A 13,617-nucleotide genomic window follows, 5' to 3' on the forward strand; every position below is an offset into this window, starting at 1 on the left:
AAATGTATTAAAAGTCCAAATCTCTCATTTCTTGAAGTATTCAGACCCTTTGCTGTGGCACTCCAAGTTTGCTTTAATTCTCCTTGAGATGTTTCTAGAACTTGACTGGAAATCCACCAGTGGCAAACTGAATCATTTAGAAGGTCCACACACTGGTATTCCGTGTATGGAAGGTCCCAAAATTCACACTGGTTGCGTTTTCCTCCCCTGGCTGGGGTTCAAACCTTTCTTTTATGTCAGCTTTGTTAAGTTTTGAATCATTTCTTTATGTCCCAAGTACCCCTGCGGGAGTCCCGTCTGGGTCACCATATGAGGACCACTGCCACCTAGCATATGGGGGATGGAATGACTTCCGATCGTCTGCTTTTATCAGTCTGTCCATTAAACCACTTCAGTTAGGTACAAATTTATTTCCTCGTCCCGCTGGCCAATTCACTTGCATCATTGCACTGGCATCCTGTCCGGGTAATGAAACATCCTCCATCCCGGCTGGGATGCCCGTTCTCCTCCTACAGGAGCTTCTACCAAGTGAATGGTCTGAATCCTTCTAGGAATGTGAGATTTCAGTTTTTGATTGTTAATAAATTTGCAAGTCTTTCGCAAAACATGTCACTTTGTCATTATGAGTTATTGAGTGTAGATCAATGGCATAAATGGCAAATGTATCCATTTAAAATTAAAAGTGTGTAGAAAGTGATGGGCACTGAATATGTTTGAGAATTCACTGTAATATAAATGGAGCCCAGCACTACTGTATCTGTCCATAAATCAACTGCTGAACTATGAAGTGTGATGAAGCAAAGAAGTTGCACGGAAGGTCTGCAGCATCCAGGATGTGAGAAAACGTGGACACAGTGGCACCCAAAGTGGCACACCTCAGCTGCCCATGCACCTGAACGTGGGAGAGACGTGAGGCGATATGTAGAGCCTTTCATAAGGCGCTTTACAAAGCAAAAGATAAACACAAATAAATAAAAACAATTTGAGGAAATAAGGCGACCTGGAGAGAGAGAATAGGCCTGGGAGCAAAAGCCAAGGCCAAATGACAAGTCTGCGTGAAGCCCCTTCAGACTCCGACACGTAGGCTCTTCAAGCGTCTGTGGGCCGAGCCCACTTGCCATCTTTTTTTTCTTTTATATTTTTGCATGTCCATCACCAAGGACTTCATTCTGGAATGAAAAACACCCCTATAATTCTTCAAGGGCAGTCTGGGATGAAGAGACTAAAAGAGCAAAGAGACGTTAAAGCAACTGGTGGCCGGCGACATCAAATAACCTGAGCACGGCAAATAAAAAAAAAACCATAATGAGCCTCAGAGCCGCTACTCCAAGAATCGGAACACAACCATACAGTGTCGGGTTTCGTCACTGTCACATCTTTCATTTACTTGCCGCGTCATCATGTTCCCATTCCCGTTATCGAAATTAGAGATGAATATGGTGGTGCATTAGGTTTGGTATTCCACCTGGTGGATAATTGAACCCACCCGACTGCTTCATTTCCTGGCTGAGCCATTAGCTACTTTTAGCGTCTACTCTTCGGCTCCCTTTAGTGCTTCCCTCACACTATTCTGGAATGACCAGGTTGCCTACAGCTGACATTTCATTCCTGATCATGATGATGATGATGATGATGAATGAAGAAACACCTACAACGAGAGAAGGTTCCAAACAAACGGCACAGTGCATGTTATTTAAACAATCACAAGTCAAATAAATGGTGGCCTAAGATCTTCTTCTTCATCAAATAAATAAATGAATAATCCAATTAAACAGTAAATAATCCACAAGATAAATCCAGAAGCAAAACATCAGGGCTTCTTTTTCTCCTGTCTAGGCTTTGGTGTCGCTCTCTCCATCTTTTCCACAGCTCCAGCTCATACCACCAGGTATACTTAGCCAGGAGATGAGACAACCACTCACAACATGGTTTGTACCCCAGCCAGTCCAGTCGGTCACAGCTGAGGTGTCACTCAGTGGCATCCATGGGATGATCTTCAGAGTCCTTTGGTTGCTCTGACTTGCTGGGTGCTCAACAGGAAAAACCCTACTCCATGTGTACCGTACCCCACGTTCACCACGGGGCTGACTCCTGAACACAAATACAACGACAATAACCAGAAATCAAAGACAAAACACAGGAATAGAGATTCAAAGACCAAGATGGGTACAGTTTAAGTTCTTTACCACATTGAAACAAGGTTTATCCATCACACTTGGATTCCTTGGATGATCTTTAAGCCGTCACTCCAATGAGAGCACAGTATGTGGAGCATTGTGGGAATCGTACAAAGAGTCCAAAATAACATCACTCATCAGCAAAGCAAAATGAATGGTGACGCGGTAAAACATGAACAAAACATGAACTTTCTAAATATGCCTAATGCAGCATTTCTGACCAAAACTTTAGAATCCTCCAGTGTCAAAACCCTAATTCCATGCATGGATTGTCCAGATTATAATCAGCAAAGGCATAAATACTAAATGAAAATTACAGAACATAACAAGCATATCCTGGGTCTGCCCCAGTTTGATTATGTTTGATACACCTCTGCCAGGAGACATCTAGAAGGCCTCCTAATCGGGCGTCCAGACCACCTCAACTGGCTCCTTTCGATGTGGAGGAGCAGCAGGTAACTCTCTACTTATATCTCCAGTTCTCTGGGGGGCTTCGTCCAAGGGAGGTCAAATTACACGTTCCTTGAGTCATTTTCAGCATCCAGGGATCGGTTCATCAAAGCCCTGCATATTAAATGGGTGCTTTCCCATCTGGGACCCTCAACCTCTTTCAGTTCTCTTTATCCTCAGCCAGTGCTTCTTCGCCTGGGGGTTCACTGACCTGAACCCAAGAACCCACCAACCTCAAAATGGAAACCTTTTACGTGTACAGAAGGGAATGTGTGTGCAACTTGAAAGGCGATCAGAACAGGATTTCAGGGGCTTCTTTGAAGGGCAGCAAAAGCCTGAATCAGGCGGAGGACCCCCAGTGACACAGGGCATAGGCTGTGCTCTGCTATTGTCTTTTGCTTTGTACGTGTGACAATTGTGGACCCTATGAGCCTACTGTGTATGTTGTGCTTCAGCCGAGTTTCATATTTGTTAGTTTATTCATTTTTTCTTTGTAATTATGTACTGTATTTTTAAATGGGCAGACATTTCTTGTGCTTTGAGGGTGAAGCCCCAGGAGGCAGGGCCACCCTGATGTCACCATTGCTGCGACCTTCCACCTGGCTAAGTATTCAACCCGAAAACAGGCTTCATTTGTTATGTCCCCTGACTTACTGTTACATTTCTGTTTGTTGTTTTTTTTTGTATTTTATCCTTTAAATATTATCATTTATGCAATGTTATTTAAGTTTAGTTTTTGCATACTTAACTATTTTTTGTCAGTTTTGATTACTGTTTGCATTCTATGTATGAGAGGATATTCAGCCTTGTTCCTTGTGTTTTGTGTGTGGTTCCCCAAGAGGCGGGGTCACCTGTCAATCTCTTAAAGCAACGCCCCCAGCCTTATAGAGGCTGATGGGAATTGCAGTTGCTGTCCCTACAATTATTAAGGTATGGAGGGGAGTATAAATTGATTCATAGATCTATATTCTGGTATTTAAAAACTGTGGGAGGAAACCCATGCAGACATGGGGAGATCATGCAAACTCCACGCAGGGAGGACCCGGGAAGTGAACCACAGGTCTCCTTACTGCGAGGCAGCAGCGCTACCACTGCGCCACCGGCCTGAACCTTTTCATTCATATTATCATCCATTTCAGGATTCTTATTTCAGTGATCCAAGCTTTTATATTAACTGCTGAGGCAGACAAGAATGGTAGACTATGTTCAGGAAACGGATGGGAATTACAAGACATGAACGAATACGTCCAGAGGAAAGATCAAAAGGATAAAGATGAATTGTGTCAAAACGTGACCTTGAGAATCGTAAGTAAGTTGAGCAAGAATCAAAGCCAGAATTTCAGGAAACCAATAATTCATCTTTTCTTTGAAAGGTTTGCATATCTGATAACGCTGCCAGACTGGTTTAAAAAATTCCATATTTGCTGACATCATACGAACACGACATCCTCTCAGCATCCCTGGAAACCAGACAAGCAACACTCAAAATGGTGGTGTGCAAACCAAAACAAAGACGGCAACCAATTAATGCTAACAAAAAACTGTCAATTGTAAAATGTAATGCATAATATATACTTCAATGAAGGTAAATAAACTCTGTAACCAGAAAAACAAAAAGTAATTAATTCATGAGAAAGTTTTATGGACCAAGACACACATTTAATCAGTGTACCACATTCTTAGCATCGTTACATTGGTTACCAGTGTCCTTTAGAACTTCTATTAAAAATTGTATACAAAGGTCTAAATAGCTTTACTCCCTTTATATTTTGAAGTATTGTGGAATATTTTGGACAAAAAATAAATAAATAAATGGCACATTATTTATTTAATTTTATCCAAAATACTCCTCCATATTGGAGTGCCTGTTCCCTTATTTTCCCAATCAAAATTTTAAATCTTTGAATGCTAGTTAGCTCATCTTTTCAAGCACAAAACATAAAAGAAGTGGTGAGGTGGCCTTTTTCTGCTACATATCGAAAATCTGGAACGTATAGAGATGTGCCAGGCTAAGAGTGTGCAACATTTGGATCAGCTCCTAAAGTCAAACACCTTTTAAGTTTTTAGAGTTGGGTTATTTCCCTTGCACCAGTTCTAACAGATTAAAATACATTGTAATATCAAAAATGTATAGATTTCTAATCACTACTGTGGGGAACAGCCCGGACACAGACAGGTAGACACGATGGTTTCACCACACACATGTTTATTCATCATGATATTTACAAGGAAAGTGCACAAACCCAGTGCCTCAGCACCAATCACCCCTCAAGTCCTTGGCCACAACACAATGCCTTCTCTGTCTCTGGACCGCCTCCACTCCTCTCTATCAAGCTTCGTCCTTCTTCCACCCGACTCTTGCCCCTGACTGGAGGGACGCGGCCCCTTTTATTCACTCCGGAAGGGCTCCAGCTGCATCCTGAGGGCTCGTAGCCACACCCCGTGTGGCAGAAGCTCCAGCGGTGAAACCGGAAGTCCACCGGGTGTCTCCAATTCTCTTCCCCCCAGCACTACCCAGTATGGCGGAAGTACTGAGGTCCAACACTCCCAAGGCATTGGGGTGCCCCCTGGCAGTGACCACAGGCCCCTACGGGGATGAGCTTCACAGCTCTGTACCCGTGGTCCCCACAACAACCAGGGAGGATGCCCCCTCGTGTTCCGGAGGATCCATGAGCCCTCCTCCGGTCCTCCTGGGCATCCCGGCGGCACCACACTACTAACTTCTATTATTCGCCGTTTTCTTCCGCAGCAGCATTTTGGACCACTGCCATCTGATGAAAGTACTCCATGTCCACCTGTGATGTTGGAAGGAATGTGGACGCTCGAATCTTCTAAGGCAGGGCATCATAATGATAATGAACTACTTTAGCACAAGGCTACCTTCTCTCTCCGCTTCTCTACTCCATTTATAAAGTCATCAACAACTGGAATGGAATCCAGTGGACTCTTTGAAGCAGCTCAATGACCTTGACTTGCCGATGTGCTGGCACTCCTGTCTCACGCACATCAGCAGATGTAAGATTTGGAACACGGTATTAATCCGCAAGAGGAAATGATCTATTCGCATGACCTGTGGGGGCCAGAGCGCAGGGTCAGGTAATGTACAGTGCCTCTGGAGCAATTGTCAGGTTAAGATAAGAGCAATAACTTGGCAGCTACCTCTTCTCAAGTTGGCTTCTACATTAACAAAGGAGAAATCAAAGTCATTAAAGCCAACAGGACCAACTCAGAGCCTATTGGAGGTTATAGTATAACAACAGGAAGAGGTAGAAGCCTGGCAAGCATCTCTCTCTCGCTGTCATCCTCCCTCTTCTAGGACTGAAACAGAAGTGGAAGATGGCTGACCGTGAGCTGCAACATGTTGACGAAGTACTTACGGCCCCTTGAGACTCAGATTCAGCAAATTCATGAAAGACAGACACACCGTAGAGGTCTGAAAGCGAAGAGACCTCCTCTGCAGCCAAAATCAACTCATCTTCTTGCAACAACATCAACCCTTCGCCGTCCTGCCTGCTCATGAGGCCAGGTGAGTTTTACCTCTGTATCTTCTCGACAGAATGACGACGACGGCTGTTTCAACATTACAGGTGGGGGCTCAAGGCCACATCACCTACGTTGACTCAGGCAAGCGTCGAAATCCACAACCACTTTGACCCTCCTCGCTCCCCAGCAGATCTCGGTGATGAAGTTATTATCGGGGATTCAATTGTACGCGACCCTTTTATTTCATGCCCTAAACAGAAATCTTTTGTTTCTTGTTTTTCCAGTGTTTGACTTCGAGACACTACAAGAAGAATGCCGACAGTCTTCGAGAAGCACCAGGACAGGGGCTGTTGGAACCGTCATATTCCATGCAGGCATAAACGACATCCGTTTTTCGACAGTTGGAAGTTCTAAAAGGCAGACTTCGCAGCTCTAATGCAGGCCATGCAGAAGAGGACCCCCAGCCTCTAGAATCATCATTTCAGGTCCTCTGCTGTCAGTTAGAAGGTCGAATGAAGCCAACAGTCAACTACTGTCCTTGAACAACTGGCTGAGAGGCCTTTGCAAGAGATGAAATATCGGCTTGTGGACAACTGGAATCTCTTCTGGGAGAGACCGCATTTCTTCAGACGAGATGGGCTTCATCGTAACAGATTTGGCACATGGGTCCTCTCCGAAAACATCTCAACGGTAATCTGTCTTCCCCGACTATGTAATTGTAGTTCTGATGTTTTCAATAACACCTTGCTGGTAAGATAATTCATTCTGGAATTCACCTTCCAATGTACATTGTATTAACAGTAGAATAACTAACCATCTGCGGTGGGTTGGCGCCTTACCCGGGACTGGTTCCTGCCTTGCGCCCTGTGCTGGCTGGGATTGGCTCCAGCAGACCCCCGTGACCTTGTGTTCGGATTCAGCGGGTTTGAAAATGGAGGGATGGATAACTAACCATAGTCTAACTAAAAAAACCCAGATAAAGTGGTATAAATGCAAATAATTTAATTAACATTTCATCTATAGATGTGCACCATATTAGAACTATAACAACAGATTATAGATTAAAGAAAAGGTGCACTAAGCGGCATTAACAAGAATAACTTTATTACTTTTTCAAGCTGCCGCAACACTCTGCTCTTCCGAGCCCTTAAATATGACTCTGCTAAATATTAAGAGCGCTAACCAGCAAAGTCTGTTACATTAACGATCTCATCGGTGATAGGAATACTGACTTCCTCTCACTAAGTGAAACATGGCTTAACTCAAATGGCGCTGCAGTATTCATTGAAGCAGCACCCACACCCAAATTACAGCTTTGCTCATTTGGTTTGCCAAGACAAAAAGGAGACAGTTTAGTGAATATTTATTCAAGGAGATTCAACGGTAAAAGTGCTGGCTTTGGAACCTTCAAGCTTTTTGAGTATATAGCAGTTGTTCTTCAAGGAAACTCACAACCTTTCATATTATTTGTTAACTAGCCAACCCGCGCATAATTATGTATTGATGGGTGAACACTTCCTGAAAGACACAGTTGTCCAAATGGGGTGGGTTTGAGGATACGACTGTAAGTGAATGCAAAGATGGAACTCTGGAGAGAGGGCGGGGAAGCGGGCCCGAGAGGTTTCGGGTCCTAACCGTCCAACGATGGGTCGGCATAACCGGTAACGATCCTTCCGCAGGTTCACCTACGGAACCCGTGTTAGGACATTTACATCCTCTAGAAGGCAAGTTCGATCATCTGACGCCCATTCCGCCCCCGCAATTCTTAAGTCATCTTAGTTATCTATCTATCTATCTATCTATCTATCTATCTATCTATCTATCTATCTATCTATCTATCTATCTATCTATCTATCTATCTATCTATCTATCTATCTATCTATCTATCTATCTATCTATCTATCTATCTAGTCATCGTTCAGTATGCACTGCCTGCTCATGTGTCCGCCCCCATCTCCTCACCTGAATTGCTTTCGTCTGTGTACAGTCCACATGCACTTGTGAGTCACGTTGACTGTTCATTTTCCACACACCGCCTCAGTCGCATGCACCTGTGAGCCACGTTCGGGTCGGGTGAGGTTTCCCGTGTTGAGTCAAATTAAGCCACAGGCTCCACACCTGGTGGTGTCCTTCTGTCAATTCCTTTCAGTTTCAGCTTTGCAACCATACTCCCCCTGGAACCCAAAGACTTTGGTTACCCGGTTGGCTGCCCGGCGGGTCATGGGAACAACGCCGCCAGATCGCCAGTCGGCATCATGTATGGTCAGAACTACGACTACGTCTTCGAACCTCCGACTTTCGTTCTTGATTAATGAACACATTCTTGGCAAATGCTTTCGCTCTCGTGCCATGGTCGGCTGTTCAGCGAATTGTTGGTGGGCGGGGCTCTGTGAGTTGGCGGGTGTGGCTGTCTTGCTTGCCATGGACTTAGTGAATTATATATATAGATAGACCTCCAAAATATGAAGAATTCTCAGACTTAGTATCTATAATAACAACAAACCATGATAGATATCTGATTGCAGGCAATGTTAATTTTCATGTGGATAAACATTGTGACCTGAAAGCAAGAGAATTCCTGGATTTACTGCAATCTTCCGATCTGCTTCAATGTGTCAGCCAGCCCACACTTGAGGGAGCCACACGTTAGATTTAGTCATTTCAAAAGGATTAAAAGTTGACGTGAGGCAGGCCGTGGATGTCACATTTCATTCCATTTTTGCATATTATTTAATGTAGAAATACTGAAAACTACAACTAATGTGAAGCGTATTATTAAAAAATGTCATTTTGATACATCAGCAGCTTCAATGTTGGCTAATATTCTAAACAATCAGTCCGCTTGTAGTGCTTACTTCAATAGTACTAATAGTGTGAATAATAAAGTGGAAAATGTTAATGCTAAGGTAAGAGCTGCAGCTGACATAGTGGCACTGTGACGATGCGGGTTCGACTCCAGGCTCCCATCTTCTGTCCGGGAGCCCTTGAACCCTGCACCGTCGGTAATGTTACCGATGAGCTCACAGTGAGGCACAATGATGGTGTACAAAAGTGCCAAGTGCTTTTATTGAACACAATCATCAAAACAATGTTCAAATTAAATAAAGTGCAGTGTCTTCCAAACAGTCTCCAAATAAATAAATAGTCCATTAAAAGCAAGTGAAAAAACAAACGTGGAGGTTAAAATCCTTTAGAAAAAAAATCTTTAAAACAACAAGGTTAAAATAATGCAGAAAGCGGTCTTCTTAAAAAAACTGCAAGCTCAGTTTCTTCTACCTGGCGGCTCCCTCTTGCTTCTCCCATCTGGGCTTCTCAACAGGGGAGTCGCCCTACATGCAGCCGACCTTCTCTGTGCCTGCTTCAGCTGTTTGGATTGCCTCACCGACCCATGGCTCCGGTAGGTTCCTCCAGACAGCGATGTGGGTTCCACAGCGCCCATGCTGGGGAATACACACCCAAAGTCCCGACTCCCGCTGCCTTCCGTGGAGAGTCATCTGCCTTCTGGTCACTCCCGCTCTTCAAAATAAACTCGACGGGAGTGACCACTATGACTACTCTCCCTGGTGTCGGCTCAACGCCTGCACTCGCTCGCTCGCTCGCTCTCTCTTTCTCTCCACTGCTTCCTGCTTTCCTCACAGGTGGCGCAGTGGTAGTGCTGCTGCTTTGCAGTAAGGAGACTGTGGAAGATTGTGGGTTCGCTTCCCGGTTCCTCCCTGTGTGGATAGCGCTTTGAGTACTGAGAAAAGCGCTATATAAATGTAATGAATTATTACTATTATTTCCTATAACCTCCATTTCTTTCAGTCTCTTTCTTTTCTTTCCTTTTCTCCTTAGCTGCCTCGCGCTTCTATTTTTTTAGAGGACGTGGCAGTTGCAGCAAATCAGCAGCCCCGAGAACAATCACGGATGCGGACGGTTTCTCGCCTGTGCACTTAGGTGAGAAACGCCCACACCACGAATCATCCCAGGAGCTGCAGCAGCCACACAACCACCACGCCCCCTTGCTAAACTGAGAGTGCGGTGATTATTTATTTTAAAACTGGCCTTAGAATGGGAACTGTGGACCCGCTATACCACAGGCACCTGAAATAATATTTAAGAAATCCTCCAGCACTGTTATACCATGGAAGACTCAAAGAGAACATGCTGGAGGACTGAGCGTAAATGGAGGAAAACTAACCTGCTAGTCCACTATGAAATACTGAAGGCAAAAATAACTGAATATAGCAATTGAGAGGTAATTCTGTTCCTCGAAAAAATTATAAACTATAATGCTAATAATCCAAGTTTTGTTTTCAACTATTGACTATCTTTAAACCCAACTCACCCAGTGTTATTGAATGTCTCCTTAAAACTACTAGTGAAACTTGTGAAGTTTTTCCCTTATTTTTTAAACACAAAATAAATATTAGAAATAACACAGTACACTCCCCCCACCCCCATGTTATTCTAATTGAATCCCAACATACCCTTTCAAGTGAGTCAAATTCTTTTAACAGAATACATCTAACCGAACTATGTAATTTCTCAGTTAAGCCCCTCCACCCGTGTCCTTGATCCAGTACCAATATGCTTCATGAAGAAGTCTCAGATGTCCTAATTGTTAACGTACTTGACAAAGTGAGCTCATCATTAGATACGGGGGGCTTCCCTGACTGTCTAAAGACTGCAGTTGTTAAACCTCCTACTCAAGAAAAATAATCTCGACTCCTCTGTCTTTGGCAACTTTAGACCAATTTCTACCCTGCCATTTTGTTAAGTTAAATTCTACAAAAGGCAGTTAGTTATTAAGCAGCTCAATGATTACTTGAATAAACATTCTATTCTTAATGACTTTCAGTCAGGTTTTAGAACAAATCATAATACAGAAAGTGCACTGGTTGAAGTAGTAAATGATTTGTGAATTAATGCGGACTGTGGATGTGTATCTGTTCTAATTCTCTTCAACTTGAGTGCAGCATTTGACACCATAGACCACAGATATCACCTTAAACAATTAGTGAGCTTCTCCAGCAGCGTCTTAAATCAGTCTTACTTAACAGGTAGAAAATTCTTTGTTAGTTGCAGAGATTATAATTTAGAGATACATGATATTCTATATGGTGTACCACAAGGATCTATACTGGGTCTGCTGTTTTTTTTTCTATTTGCTTCCATTTGGTCAAATCATCACAAAGCACATGGTGAGCTACCACAGCTATGCAGACAGCACACAGCTTTATTTATCGCTAGCGCCTGATGACCCTGACGCTCTTGCCTCTGTGGTCCAATGTCTTAGCAGTATTTCCGAATGGATGACTAGTGACTTTCTCAAAGTAAATAAGGAGAAAATAGAAATCTTAGTGATTGGCGTACATAGATATAGTGAGGATATTCGGAAGTAAAGAATTAAGGGGTGTAAGTTTGCAGATGATACCAAGATAGGTGGATTAGCAAATAATTTGGAATCCATTATATCATTACAGAAGGACTTGGATAGCATACAGGATTGGGCAGATTTGAGGCAGATGAAATTTAATGTAAGTAAATGTAAAGTATTACAAATAGGAAGTAAAAATCTGAGGTTTGAATACACAATGGGTGGTCTGAAAATCAAGAGTACACCTTATGAGAAGGATTTAGGAGTCATAGTGCAGTCTAAGCTATCGACTTCCTGATAGTGTTCAGAAGCCATTAAGAAGGCTAACAGAATGTCAGGTTTTATAGCACCTTGATGTGTGGAGTACAAGTCACAGGAGCTTCTGCTCTACATTATAACACACTGGTGAGGCCTCATCTGGAGTCCTGTGTGCAGTTTTGGTCTCCAGGCTACAAAAAAGACATAGCAACACTAGAAAAGGTCCAGAGAAGAGTGACAAGGCTGATTGAGGGCTACAGGGGATGAGTTATGAGGAAAGATTAAAAGAGCTTAGCCTTTACAGTTTAAACAAGATTAAGAGGATACAGCACATGACTGAAGTGTTTAACATTATGAAGGGAATTAGTGCAGTGGATTAAGACTATTATTTTAAAATGAGTTCATGAAGAACACAGGGACACAGTCGGAAACTTGTTAAGGGGAAATTTCGCAGAAACATTAGGAAGTTTTTCTTTACACCAAGAACGATAAGACACTTGGAATAAGAGACCAAGTAGTGTGGTAGACAGTAAGACGTTAGGGACATTCAAAACTCGACTTGATGTTTTTTTGGAAGAAATTAAGTGGATGGGACTGGCGAGCTTTGTTGGGCTGAATGGCCTGTTCTAATGATCTAAAGGGTAATCGTTGACTCTGACTTAAAATTTAAATTACATTAACCAGATTACTAGGACTGTTTTCTTTTACTTAAGGAACATAGCAAAAGTTAGACCTCTAAAAACTTTAGAAGATGCTGAAAAATGAGTTTTTAAGTCGACTAAATTATTGTAATGCTCTTCTAACAGGATAACATAAATCGCTTACAATTAGTGCAGAATGCAGCAGCAAGAATCTTAACTAGAAAAAGAAAATTTGAGCACATCTCACCAGTTTTAGTGTTATATTGGATACCCATGTCATTCAGAATTGACTTTAAAATATTGCTAATGGTTTATAAAGCCTTAAATAATCTCGCCCGTCCTATATTTGGGAATGCCTGTTCCCCTACACTCCAAGTCGTGACCTCAGATCCTCGAATGGCGGTCCGCTTATTATTCCCAGAACCAAACTTAAAAGAGGAGGTGAGGCGGCCTTTTGCTGTTATGCACCTAAAATCTGGAATACTTTACCTACAGAAATTCACCAAGCTAACTCTGTGGAACATTTCAAAAAACTGCTAAAAACTCATTATTTTAAAATGGCTTTTCCATGGGAAGCTTTTAGTTGTATTCCCAACAAGAGTATACGGGCATAGAATTATCTTCGGGGATCTGCAATCTGTACTAATAACCGCTATTCTCTGTTGTTTTCTCAGGTTCTGCAGTGGTGGCGATCTGTGCCACCACCACCTGATCAAAGCACCATGCAGCCCCCTTGAGATGATGGAATGAAGGGCGGGTTTATCAACTGTCCACTAGACCAACTTCATCAAATCCCATCATGTGGATAATGAAATCTACGAGGTTTGATTTAGGAATAATTAGGTTAGGTAGAATGTCCAGTGGGGGACGGGCAAACTATTGGCCTTGGAACCCCTGCAGATTTTATTTCGTTCTCCAGCCTAACTGGAGTTTTTTTTTCTGTCCTCTCAGCCATCTGACCTTACCTTGTTGTGTTGTTATTTATTCATTATTGCTTGTTTTTAGTTGTTTTCTCTTCATGTAACTTTATTTTTGTCATCTTGTAAGGCACTTTGGGCTATAGAAATAAATGTTGTTGCTGCTCCGGATACTGATGTTGCGACCAGGCTTGACAAGGCTAGGGCAGCACCTCGAGCTCCAAGGAGGTGATGCTACAAAGCAATGTTAGGATATCCAGTGCTAATGTAAAGGAGTCAGTCCTTCTTTATAGAGTTGAGACCAGGAGGATGACAGTTACGACCAGTAAAAA

The sequence above is a fragment of the Erpetoichthys calabaricus genome, chromosome 1 (assembly GCF_900747795.2).
Source record: "Erpetoichthys calabaricus chromosome 1, fErpCal1.3, whole genome shotgun sequence".
Taxonomy (NCBI): domain Eukaryota; kingdom Metazoa; phylum Chordata; class Cladistia; order Polypteriformes; family Polypteridae; genus Erpetoichthys; species Erpetoichthys calabaricus.